Here is a 12,137-nt window from a genome sequence, read left to right as displayed (position 1 = left end):
GAGAGCTCTGGCATAACTACTGCAGAGGGGCTGCAGGCTCGGGCGCGCTGATTGGCTTCCCAGCAGCCGTCCCCTCTGACTGGCTCTGGGAGAAGTTCCCCAGCCTCACTCCTCCTTCCCGCCGCTCATTGGCCTACAGCCGAGAGGGCTTTTCCCTTTAGGGTTTTTGCAACCTCTCCATCCTTCCTTACGGGTGCGTGGGGGTCCCTGGCTTAGGTATCCCTCCTCCCAGCCCGGTCCAGCTCGTCTCTGGCCACAAGAGCCTCGCAAGAGGTCTTCCTCCTCCGCACAAAATCCACCTCCTCTTCCTGTTCTCTGAGGAGCTTCCCTCGAACCGTTTTCCCAACGCAGCTCTGGCCGGGTTCGGAAACCCACCCCACAAATAGTCCCATTCAGGGGCAGCTGGGGACCGCTGGCAGAGAGGGCCAGGAGGTTCACAGCCTGCCTCATCTTTGAATACTGTACCTAAAAAGTCTGACAGCCCGTGGGGCTTACTAGATTTAATTTAATAGAACCACGCAAAGTCAGAGAAGTCCCCTGATCCCAGGATGAAATCTGTCTCCTGTAAGGTAGCTCCTGGTGACCTTTCATGAAGCAAAGCATAACTGGTGACAACAAGATAACCTGGGGCTTAAAGTCAGCCTAACTCATTAGAAAATTGTTTCACACAGCAAATTCATTGAGCCAGAGCTAGCCTGCTTGAGAGGTCTCCAAGACCCAAATCCCCACCTCTCCTGTTTAAATGTCATCATTTGAAACCCAGTTCTTTGAAAATCAGATACCTCTCAGAGGAGGAATGTATTTGGTCATTACCCATATGCTCCTAAGTAGGGATCTTAAACTCCCTGGTTCTTTCTGGTGACTCCCACACACACCTAAGCACAATGTCTGGCACATAGCAGGAACTCGATAAGTGTTTGTATAATGAAATGATTTAACACCTCAGTGTGAATTAGTTTATCATCTGATCGTGTTGTCTCTGATCTAGATAAAAGCAGGTTTAGGTAAGGAAAGAAAAAGGAGAGCCTCCACCCTAGTAATTCTCCAATGAGTACCAGCCAGGCCAGGGGCGGAGGGGAGAGGTCGTGTGCCAGAACTTGTGGACTGAGAAGAGAGGCAAAGGAAAGATAGGTGGCCGAGGAGCTCATTCATTCATTCAGTAACAAATATTTGAATTGCTGCTACATGCCAGACACTGTGAGATATAAACAGACAGTGGGATACAAAGATTAACCTGTGGTACCTGACCTCAAAGAGCTACAGGTCTTGTGGGAAAGACAACTAAACAGAAAAATGTTAACACAGCATGTGGTAAGTGCTAACATAGAGGCAAATGCAGAGTTCTAAGAGGGTGAGAAGGCAAGCCACAGAAACCTTCCCAGAGGGGGTGATGCCCTAAACTCAGGCTTGAAAGACCAGTAGGAGTTGAGGTGAGAAAAGAAGATGGGGGGAAGGGGGGCAAAGGAAAAGAAGCAGGACGAACAAAGATTCTGACAGGAGAGAGCCTGGCATGGCCCAGTGGGATGGTGGGAGGTGCAAGTAATGGTTTCAGGCTGGGGAGTTAGAAGAGCTACAGCAGCAGAGGTAAGCAAGGGTCAGATTATGCAGAGTCCCCAAACCATGCAAAGGAGCCTGGGGAACCACTTAAGGAAACTCTAAGCAGACAGGTGACATGACCTTATTTGCCCCATGAAAAGATCTCTCCAGCAACATTGTGGAGAATGGCTTGGAGAAGGAAGAGGTTTGGAAGCAAGTCAAGAGGCTGTGAAAATAATCCAGACAAGAAATGATAAACTCCTGTGTCAGAGGAGACTTGGAAAGGGAAAAGACTACTGGAGATATTTAGGAGATAGAATTCAAAAGGCACCTAGTGGATCTGGGGGTTGGGAGAGAGAGATTCAAGGACGGAGGGCTCATTCATTCTTTTTTTTCAACAAACATTTGAGTGCAGCCTACGTATCTGGCATTCTTCTCCTACTTCATAATTTTGCCTGGGGCTAGGCCTGCGCCTGCATTGAACATTTGACAAATGACATATCCACTTTAAAAGAAACACCAATTAAGAGTCATAATTTGGCTGGTGAGTTTGATATGTTCCACCTGTGGAGCCCTGTGACCAAAGGGCAGATTGGAAGGCAAGCATTGATTGAATTTCATGACCTCGCAGAGGAAGACATGACCTCCCATAAATTCATGATCTTCCAGAGCTCATGCAACTAACTACAAAGGCAACAGTTGTTTTCAACTACTGGGTACTGAAGTACCTTGAAAAGAGGGGCTACGACTTCTTATTTTTAATATATACTTTTATATCTAATACACTTTGTATGAACCAGAGCAGTGCTTCCCAAAGTGAATCCCTGGTGGTATGTGGGCCAGTGAAGTTTTTGTTTTTTTTAAAATAAATATTTGTTGTAATGTGGATCAGAAATTATGTATGTACATAGAAGCGTATCCAACCCATGACTTCATTAGGACAAAGCTAGGTAGACAGTACTGTGATAAATTCACTTCAATAAAAATGTGAGCTGGCCTAAAATAATATTAAACAGTATTGAGAATACGGGGATACAGCAAAACTTGTGTGGTGGTATGTGAAAGACAAGGATTTGGACTTAGGTGGTAAGCAAACTGACCCTGAGGTTTTGGCAAATATTTCTTTGGCCTCAAAGCTTCTGCGCCGCCTCCAAGCAGCTACATGAGGGTTTTAAGCTGACCTAAGGTAGGAGTTAATATAACTTTCTAGGCTTAAGGAGTGGTTGCATTTTTTTAATAAGTGACTCTCAAAGACTTTCTAGCCTTCCAGCCCACAAGCTGTAACTCTAACAGTGGAATTTCAAGCACTGGAATAAGCACCGAAGAATAGGTTTTTGGTCAGGAAAGCCTGCAGGGGCACTACGGACAGCTGTCTATCGAGTGTGTGGAATTTTACTGACAAAATCCAGTTCCTTTACCAAAGCGTCAAATCTGTTCCTTTATACGCCGTATACTGCTGAGATGGGTGACTATGAATTAAGATTGGGTTTTCTCTTTCCCTTTTACATAAACAACTGTCTTACTTTTCAAGGCTCCCTTCCTCATATTAGAAGTCAGGCCAATGACTCATCCTTATTCTTCAACTAGAAGAGACAAAGAGAAACAATCAGTCTAGAAACACAAAAGGATGTGCTGATTGAGCCGGTGTTCACTTTCTACAATTCATGGCTCTGTGCTTTCAGGCCCAGTTGGAAGCATTTAGATAACACCATTGGGCCCCATTTTCCTCTTTGGGCCTCAGAGGAAGGCTACCTAGCACAGCAGGCCCAGAAGAACTTTTCTTCACCTTTCGTTCCTAGTCTCCAGTTTGAAAGAATTCGAGAATTCCCAGCTGTAGCCAGCAGCTATTATCTTGCTGTATCTGGGAGGAGAGTCTGGTTCCATGGCTCCAAAAGCAGCATAAATCATGGGAGAGGGTTAAGAAAGGGTGTTCAACAGCTGCCGCCATGGGAGGGGCTCATACATAGCCCTGCACACGGCCACACACGCACACACGGTTTGTCTTGGGCCCGGTTCCCTTTGCCGCCACAGGTGATGCTCTCGCCTCCCCAGCCCCCTGAGGTACACAGCATCTCCTCCCCTTCACACCACCCTCAAAACCTGCTTTCTGAGAAGAAATTTTAAAACTCATCCGCTTACAGGGTATACGGTTGATAGGATACAATGGGGCTGCTCACCCAGGGGTAGGGGTACTGAAACAGGGATCAAAGCTTTAAACCGAAGGAACAGGGCTCTAAAAACTGTGGAATTCCAGGCATTTGCCAGTGGGAAGGGAGTGTTTAAACTGAGGGGCAATGAGGCCTTTTTAGGTACACCTGAAATCACATCATGTAGACAGTTGCTTCTATGTTAGACGGGTGCTGTTCACAGTCAACACCTCCCTAGCCACACCTCTGCACTCTGGCACACAGCCACTTTGTCCCCTTCTCTTGCAGTGTATGACTCCTTTGTGGGACAGAGGGGAGGGGAGGCGCCAGGCACACTGATCCCAATTCTCCCAAATGTATAAGCTACGATCAGAGAATGAATTATGGTCCTTTGGGAGAGAGTGTTCATTCATTCACCCCAGCCAGCAGGCCAGTGCGATGTAAATGGTAACTTTGTAAGTTGAAAGACTTAAAGCCATTTTGAAAATTGCATAATAATCCCAGGTAGAATTTGGCTCTATGTGTATGGAAAATTAATAGGTCCGGCTGAGATGCTTGCATTATGAGTTGTGGATGGATAGCCTCTCCCCAGACCGGGACTATGCTTTGCCCTCTCTAAATCCACAAAATGTACTGAGGTTCTTGTAAGTTAGAGTTGAAGCCTTTGAAAAGAACTACTGAGATTTTTATTTGTGGCATCATGTTGATTGCTGTAAATAAAAAATTATTCTATTCTGTCGTCGTTTGTATCAGGAATATTGATCTAGATTCCTAACATTTCTTCATACCCCCAGTCCATTGAGTTTCATTTTTTTTTTTTGATTGGGCAGATATACTATATGTATATCTAACATTTTGTCTCTATTGCATAGCAGGGTCGGTTTTCTATTAAAATTTAAGGGGTTTGTAGTTTGGTATTGAGAAGATGGTAGCTTTAAATCTAAAGGTTGGTGACACCTGAGGCACAGCTTTATGTGCCACATGGCAATTCACGAATACTTTGTCTTGCTTTGAATTATTGTATCCCCCCAAACACAGTGGCTCAGGTAACGTAATATATCTATTTTGCTGTATGGTGTGTAGAATCTATAAGTAATTTTACTAAGTTCTTTCTGGGTCTTTATGCTCTGGGACCTGGGTCCCCAATAGGTCAACAGTTGGTCTCTAACCATTGACCTCTCACATGTTTGCTTCCCTCAAGGTCCTTTCCCATCCCCACAGCTCCCTGGATTCCCAGCAACACATGGGAGGAAGTCAACAGCCAGCCACCACCACAGACAGCAACTCATACTTTCAGCGGCCTCGTCCATCCCGCTTCCCAAGCCTCACCCACAGTCCTAAGTCTTGGGGAATTTCAACAGTAGCATCTCATATGAAAAGGCCATCCCCACCCCTACCCCTAATTCTATAGTTACTGTAAAGTCTATCCATTAGGAACTGTGTTTTTGAGAGGCAGTATTGGGACCTGTAGCCGAAGGAGGGGAAGAGCAGTACCAGAACATTCCATGCCTTACCAGCCAAGCCCAGAGTCGGCTATACTTGTTGTACCAACACCCGGGGTGACCACTACATTTGCCACATTGGGTGGCAAATGTATGTTTACTTTTTTGTCTCTACCATGACTTGTGAGCTTTAGATGCGCAGGGGTTCATGTTAATATCAGAAAATAAAAATAATATTAAGTAAATTGACCCTTCACTACAGACTGTCTGAGGAGCATTACGCTAAGTACGTGCACGGTGCTTTGGCCCATGGTAGTCACTGAGTAAATGTTTTCAAATAAAGCCCTGAAATGCTTTTCTTTACAAAAAGAAATTCCTGCGTTCCCTAATGATAGAGAGTTCCTATTAAAAGCACAAGGCATAAAAACTTTCCAATAATAGGTAGCCCATTTGGGGATAAATGTCTAACTAAAAGATTTCTCTACAAAAAGTATCCCACAGGGACACTCTTCTTCCGTGGCTCGCTCTTATTCCAGCAATACTCAGAAGTCAGTAAATGTGGTTTGCATGAGATTTTGCATCTCAGTAGAACTTGGTGTAAATTACAGATTGGAGGTTGAACTCCACTACCTTCGTGTTTTATTTTCTCCATTACTTCCCTGCTAATTTATGTCGTGTTTTCTGTTGTAAATGAAAGAGATGCTAGCCTGTGTACCAAAACATAGCAAACATACCAAAACAAAGCAAGATGATAAGATCCAGAGGGAAGTACTGCTTCCTTGGAATGCCTTCATCTCATTCATTCTTATAACATGTCAGAAGTATAGCAAGTCCCCCCTGCCATAAATAAATTGTATGTCATTACTCAGAAGATTTAAGCTCTGTTGGACGTCTCCAGTCGTTCCCTAACTGCTGTTAAACTTATGGTTAATGTCATATGGTTTGTTAGCAGCTTTTTGTCTGGTATTGTTCTGAAGTTGTTTCATGTGGGAGTATCCTGTCTTCCCAAATAGATTGGAATAATCGAAAGAGCAGAGGACCAGCAGTCCAAAGAGCTGGTTTCTAGTTCTTGTTCTGCCACTCTGAGCATTGTGACCCTGAATCGGTAGCTTAACATCTCTGAACCGCAGCCTCCTTAACTGTAAATTGAGGATGGCGGACTACATGCTCTCTAAGGTTCCTCCTACCTCTGACAGTCTGTATTTCTACGGTTGTGAACTCCTTGAGGGAAGGGTTCTTATACTTCTGTACCCAGAATCTGGAGCAGTGCCTAGAATGTATAGTAGGGCCCCAGTACATATTTATTGAATGCGTGGCTGTAATGCATCCCTCACAACACAGACCCCAGAAATGGCTCCATAGGAGATTCTCAAGAAATATTTGTTGATTCATCAGTGCGCTTCTTAATCAAAGTACTGTGTACAGATGTAGAGAACAAACGAATGGGCACCAAGGGGGGAAAGTGGCAGGGGGGCGGGGAGTGGTGGTGGTGGGATGAATTGGGAGATTGGGATTGACATGTATACACTAATATGTATAAAACAGATAACTAATAAGAACCTGCTGTATAAAAAATAAATAAAATAAAATTCAAACAAAAACAAAGTACTGTGTACAACATTTAAAATCTAATTTTTCTCCTAACGAGCAGCACAGTAATGCTTGTTATAAGCAATATTGCAAGAGTGGAGATATAAACAGACATACTTCTGTTGTATTTTACCTCCAGAAATCTAAGTCAGAGACTTCTGTAATTAAGTCATTAAAATTTTTAAATAACTGAGGCTTTGATGTTGACTCTTTAAGACTGTAAACTACTAAAGGTAAGAGACTATGTTTACCTAAATCTTAGTGTATGGGGGTCTAACAAATTATTATATTGTTTGGAAATTATGGTAATAAACTTTTGGGAGTGTTTATTATTAATTTTTCCCTGTTGAAAACCTGTGTCAATCCTATCTATGGAAATCTTTCTGAAATGTATTACGTATTTCCCTGCCTTAGTAAACAAAGTATGTGAAATCTAATCTATTCTATTCTTGACGCTCTGTTATATCTGTTATATCATATTCAATTTTTGTACTATGTTACGAATCTACAGAAATGGTGAGACAGTGAGCTGAGTCTGTACTGGGCCTACTACACATCATGAAACTTGCTTTCTTAAAAACAACAACAGGAATCCCCTGTAATGATTTGCCCCTTCCTCTTTAACATATGATATAGAACGCATAGATGCATGCCCTCCTGCATTGGTCTGCTGTTTACAAATTATAATTCTGGGGTCAAAGGCTAAATTAGCCCTTCCTGGGATGTTCCTCTGGTTTTAGCACTAGTAACTTCAAGCTCTCAGTCGATTTCAACCCACCCTCCAGTTTACTTGCTTTAACTTATGTTGCAACACAGTGATCACAAGAGTCCGCTCGGCGTGGTGGAATGGGCATAGGGTGCAGAGTTCGATAGTCCCAAGTCCACATTTTAGCTCTATTACTTACTAGCTGGGGGACCTTGGACAAGCCGCCTTACCTGGCTGAGACTTCACTTACAAAATGAGGATTAAAAGCTTAACCTCGGTTGATAAATGGATGAATAGATAGATCCATGTGATAATACAAGTATAGTACAATGCTAATTGTAGAACATAAGTAGTCAGGATACTAGTGTCCACTATAATATTCTTTCAGCTTCTCTATATGCTAGGAAAAATATAACCTTGGAAGGTCTTTGAGAGACTAGAGATAAAATAGGTAAAGCTGCTGGCACGTTGTAGGTAGTCACATTATCCTGTGAACCTTAAGGTTATTTCTTTTAAAGGCCATCAAAGCCAGGTTTGTTTGTTTGTAATAAACGTTAATTAATTTTTTATTACCAACGTTTGTAGAACAGTCACTATGTTCTAATTACTGGTGATATAGTGATGAGGGCAAAATTTTTGCCCTCATGACCCTTAACCAGTTTTGTTTAGGTTGTGAGTTCATTGCCAGGTTTACCACGATGCCAGCATTGGGAACGCCAGATTATCAAGGTTTCACATGATTCGTAAGTTTGAAGGGGGCATATGCTCTCAGAGGGTCTCCTTTAACTTCACACTCTCGGCCCCAGCTCAGTCCTCCTTCAGCCTCCCTTAAAACAGGTCCACCTGGAGGGTATAAGAGCTAAGCAGTGTTCGGTGATGGCCAGAGTCCAGCAAGAGACCTGCCACGGGCCCAGGAATTCTCAGACACCGATTTTCCTTTCCATTTCCCAGGGCTTAACCTCTGTCGTTTGGCCTCCCCAATTACAATTACATTTCCAGACCTTTCTTTTGGCCTTACCCTCAATTCCCAGCCTTGGTAATGGCTCGTATTTCCTGGATGTAACTACAGGAGCTCAAATTCACTTCTGAAAAAAAAGTTTTCAAACTTGAGCTTGCAGCCAGATCTACCCCAGATTTAAACTTCACAGTCTCACTCACATACACTCATACCATTTCTAATTTACCATTGTAGGGAAATATCATGCTGTACTTACTTTTCTTGTTTTCTGTTTGATACTAGGCAATGAACTGACTCTTCTTCAGAGGAAAAAGGCCAATGATATCCTGACAACTGGAAACAATGCCAGTCCCTTGGCTGGTAGTCTGCGTGTGGAGGAACAACATTTACCCCACAGATGGAAGGGAAAGTTCATCTTCCTCCGCATAACTGCTCCTATGGCAAAAGGGTCATTTAATCCCATGCCAGCAGCTAGATAAGATGAAAACATAAAGCAGGATTCTGTGTGCTTCTAAATCATCTGGGGTTTATCAGATTCCCCTACACCACTCAAGGATGGGAAACCCTGGGACAGTTAAACAGACACATCAGAGAATGAAGGATGGATTTTGCCTATTGTCCTTTTGTATATTTTCACAGATATGATTTAGTTCTTGACTCTAAAATGAGAAGAACAACGGGTTATCTTTCTATGAACAGTTGTCTTCACAACTGAAGCAGCCATGATTCTGAAATCCAGGGAGAAGTTCTCTCTTTCTCACTTTACTTTTGCTGCAAATGGAACTTGTAATATTACTGATTACTTTAACACATTCATAGTGTCATTAATACTGAAAAAATTTTAAGCCTGCCAAGTTTTCTTATCCCTATGCTAATATTACTGTGGATTCTCAAAACTGAGGCAATATATCCATTCATCCCATTTTTCCGCAGAATTTGATCTTCGGGCGTGTTTGAATCCAACAAACAGGGATTAAAGTAATGGTAACACACAGTGCAATTTTGTGACCTGAGAACAAACCTCTTGGTCTGAGAAGGAAGGGTCAAGTTTTCAGGACTACCTGATAATCCCAGTTAAATTGTCTCCTTTTAGAATCTCTTACATTTGTTTAAGACTTAATTCTTCTTACAAAGGGCTTCCCCATACCTTATTTGGATTGTTCTTCCCAACAGCCCACTGAGATAGACCAGGCATGCAAATATTATTACCCCCATAACATTGATGAGAAAACCTCTGAGATTCGGAGACTAAAGTGATGTTCCCAAGGTCACATAGCAGGTCAGCAACGAAGACAGGACCATAACCCAAGTCATATACCTCCAATACCTCCCAAACTAAAAATTCCCAACAAGCCATGTGGCAGTGGTTTAAAACCTAAATGTCATAGGCAAAAACTTTTGAATGTTATCCAGGTGTCTTTGAAAGCCTCACGGGAATCAATACTCACCTTAAAGAGCCAGGCATAAAAAATGACATGTTATGAAAAACATGCCCATTTGGGATTTACTAGATGAGAGAGAAAAGTTGGGGACAACAGGGGCAGGGCCAGGCGTCAAACAGAATATTTCTTGTGCTCTTCGATTCACTGCAAGCAATGACCTTCGCACAAGATAGAAAAGGTACAATGCTGGCAGTAGAAAAGTGAGTTTGTGTCATATAATTCACTCAAAATTTGTGAAAACACTGGAAGACATTTTGGAAATCACCCCTGCAGTTTGGTTTCTTTTTAATGTTTATTTATTTAGGCTGTGCCAGGTCTTAGTTGCGGCATGCAGTCTTCTTAGTTGCGGCATGTGGACTCTGAGTTGCAGCATGCGTGAGGGATCTAGTTCCCCGACTAGGGATCAAACCTGGGCCCCCTGCATTGCAAGTGCAGAGTCTTACCCACTGGACCACCAGGGAAATCCCTGCAGTTTGATTTTAAATGTTTGGAGAACCTTTTCTTCCTTGTAAGTGAAAAACCGAAGATGGTTCAGGGGAAGTCTCTCTGTTCTACTTTCATCATGTTATCAGTAAGGTAGATGAAGAAATCAAATTAAGTCCACATGAAGTAGCCTTTGAAACATCTGAATTGCACTTCCTCATGCCAGCAGAATTTGACAGCTAATTACGGAGACCACAGATGATACAAAACTCAGGATTTCTCAAAATGTAGTAGTAACGCCTGGGTAGGGAGGACTGGTTCCGTTCATTACGGGAAATTCACAGCTTCCCTCAGGAAAAGTGGTTCCATGGGTCAGAGTCAGGCCTCATGCTTGGAATTAGGGGGTTCAGATCTGACTGAAGCCCTCTTCTTCCTGCCTCGCTTTTACAGACTGAGAGGGGCACTAAGTCCCTCAAAGGAGAGCTCCCCACAGGAAGGAAAAGTTAGCCTAAGACAGAGCTAAACCAATGATGCTGAGTTGCCAGAATCCCTCCACAGGCCACCCAAGCAGTGAAGAAATTCATGGAGAGAAAGAAAGAAAGAAAAGACCCACAGCCGTGAGCAGAGCCAGCTGGGAGGGATGTTATTACTTTATTTCTGTTTTCTTAACTATGTGTGTGTGTGCATGTGTGTGTGCGCACGTGTGCGTGTGCATGTGTGTTGAGGAGGAGGGAGGATTGATTGCAGAAAATGTCTGGATCCACAGCACTCAAGATGGAAACTTTTGTTGATATAACTTCTCCTAACTTTCCTACACCTTCCTTCCCTTCTACTCCATTTCCCCAGTGGCTATCAAGAGCTGTATATATCTGACCACAAAACATCCAGTCAGTTCAAGTCAAAAATGCAGCCAGCCATCTGGATTGACTCAAACTCTGTCTACACACACCAATTGGCTTGGGGGTAAAAAAATGTAATTCAGTGGAACAACTGGTTATTTTTAAAACAACGAGTTGAATTCAGACAACCATCCAATTAGTTGATTTCAAAATGCCTGTTTGGCGACATGAAAAGGGTTATTTTCAAAGGGCCTTGTGTGTGCATAAACAACCTGAATGCTATTAAATTGACGAGCTATTTTGGAATCAAGTAGATAAGGCCAAAGCGGCTGGACTCTGTTTACAAAGGGGAAACGTGTTAGGGTAGCAGAGTCCATCAAGCACTCCAGAGGGTGACATCTTCTGTTGGAGGGATGAGGTCTTTCACTTGACAGCAGCATAACCATACCCCGCTTTGTAGAGGCAAAGCACCTCATTCTTTTTTTAGGGAAACCTCTTGTGTGCCTTCTTCCTGGACGTGCCATGCTAGCCAGAAGGCCAAAGATTCAAATAGACACTCAAAGGCAAATGCGCTTCGGTCAGCTATTGCCACGTAACACATTTCCTAACGCATACAGTGATGTTAACTCGGTTCTCTCTCCCCTGTTACGGGTTTCAGTCGCACTACATACAGCAAGGAAGCCTCGTCTGAGCCATTTGACCCGATTCGTGAAGAGTTGGGTCAGTTTAAACGGCACAGCTGTATCTCCCTGAGCTTTTCTCCCCCCTGAAATGTGAACGTTCCTTGCCCGTGTTACATGGCTAGGAAATGATTTAAGCAAAAAAGGGGGGACGAAGGTCTCCTCCTGAAGAGAATTTTATTTGCACTCCCCATGCTTTGTCATAAAGGGCATTCAACTGTGTTAATCATATAAGAAGTTTTAGAGAAGCTCTCTTTTTCACATTAGGCTTAAAACGTCACCCCTGAGGGGGTGCTGATGGCCCCCTTAGAAAAGATTTCCTTGACATCTAAGACACAAAGGACTTCAGCGAACGTTCGGAGTTAAATGAGTGG

Source organism: Neophocaena asiaeorientalis, unplaced genomic scaffold (assembly GCF_003031525.2).
Source record: "Neophocaena asiaeorientalis asiaeorientalis breed wild unplaced genomic scaffold, Neophocaena_asiaeorientalis_V1.1 scaffold1019, whole genome shotgun sequence".
In the NCBI taxonomy this organism is placed as follows: Eukaryota; Metazoa; Chordata; class Mammalia; order Artiodactyla; family Phocoenidae; genus Neophocaena; species Neophocaena asiaeorientalis.
Note: the sequence above shows the minus strand (reverse complement) of the source record.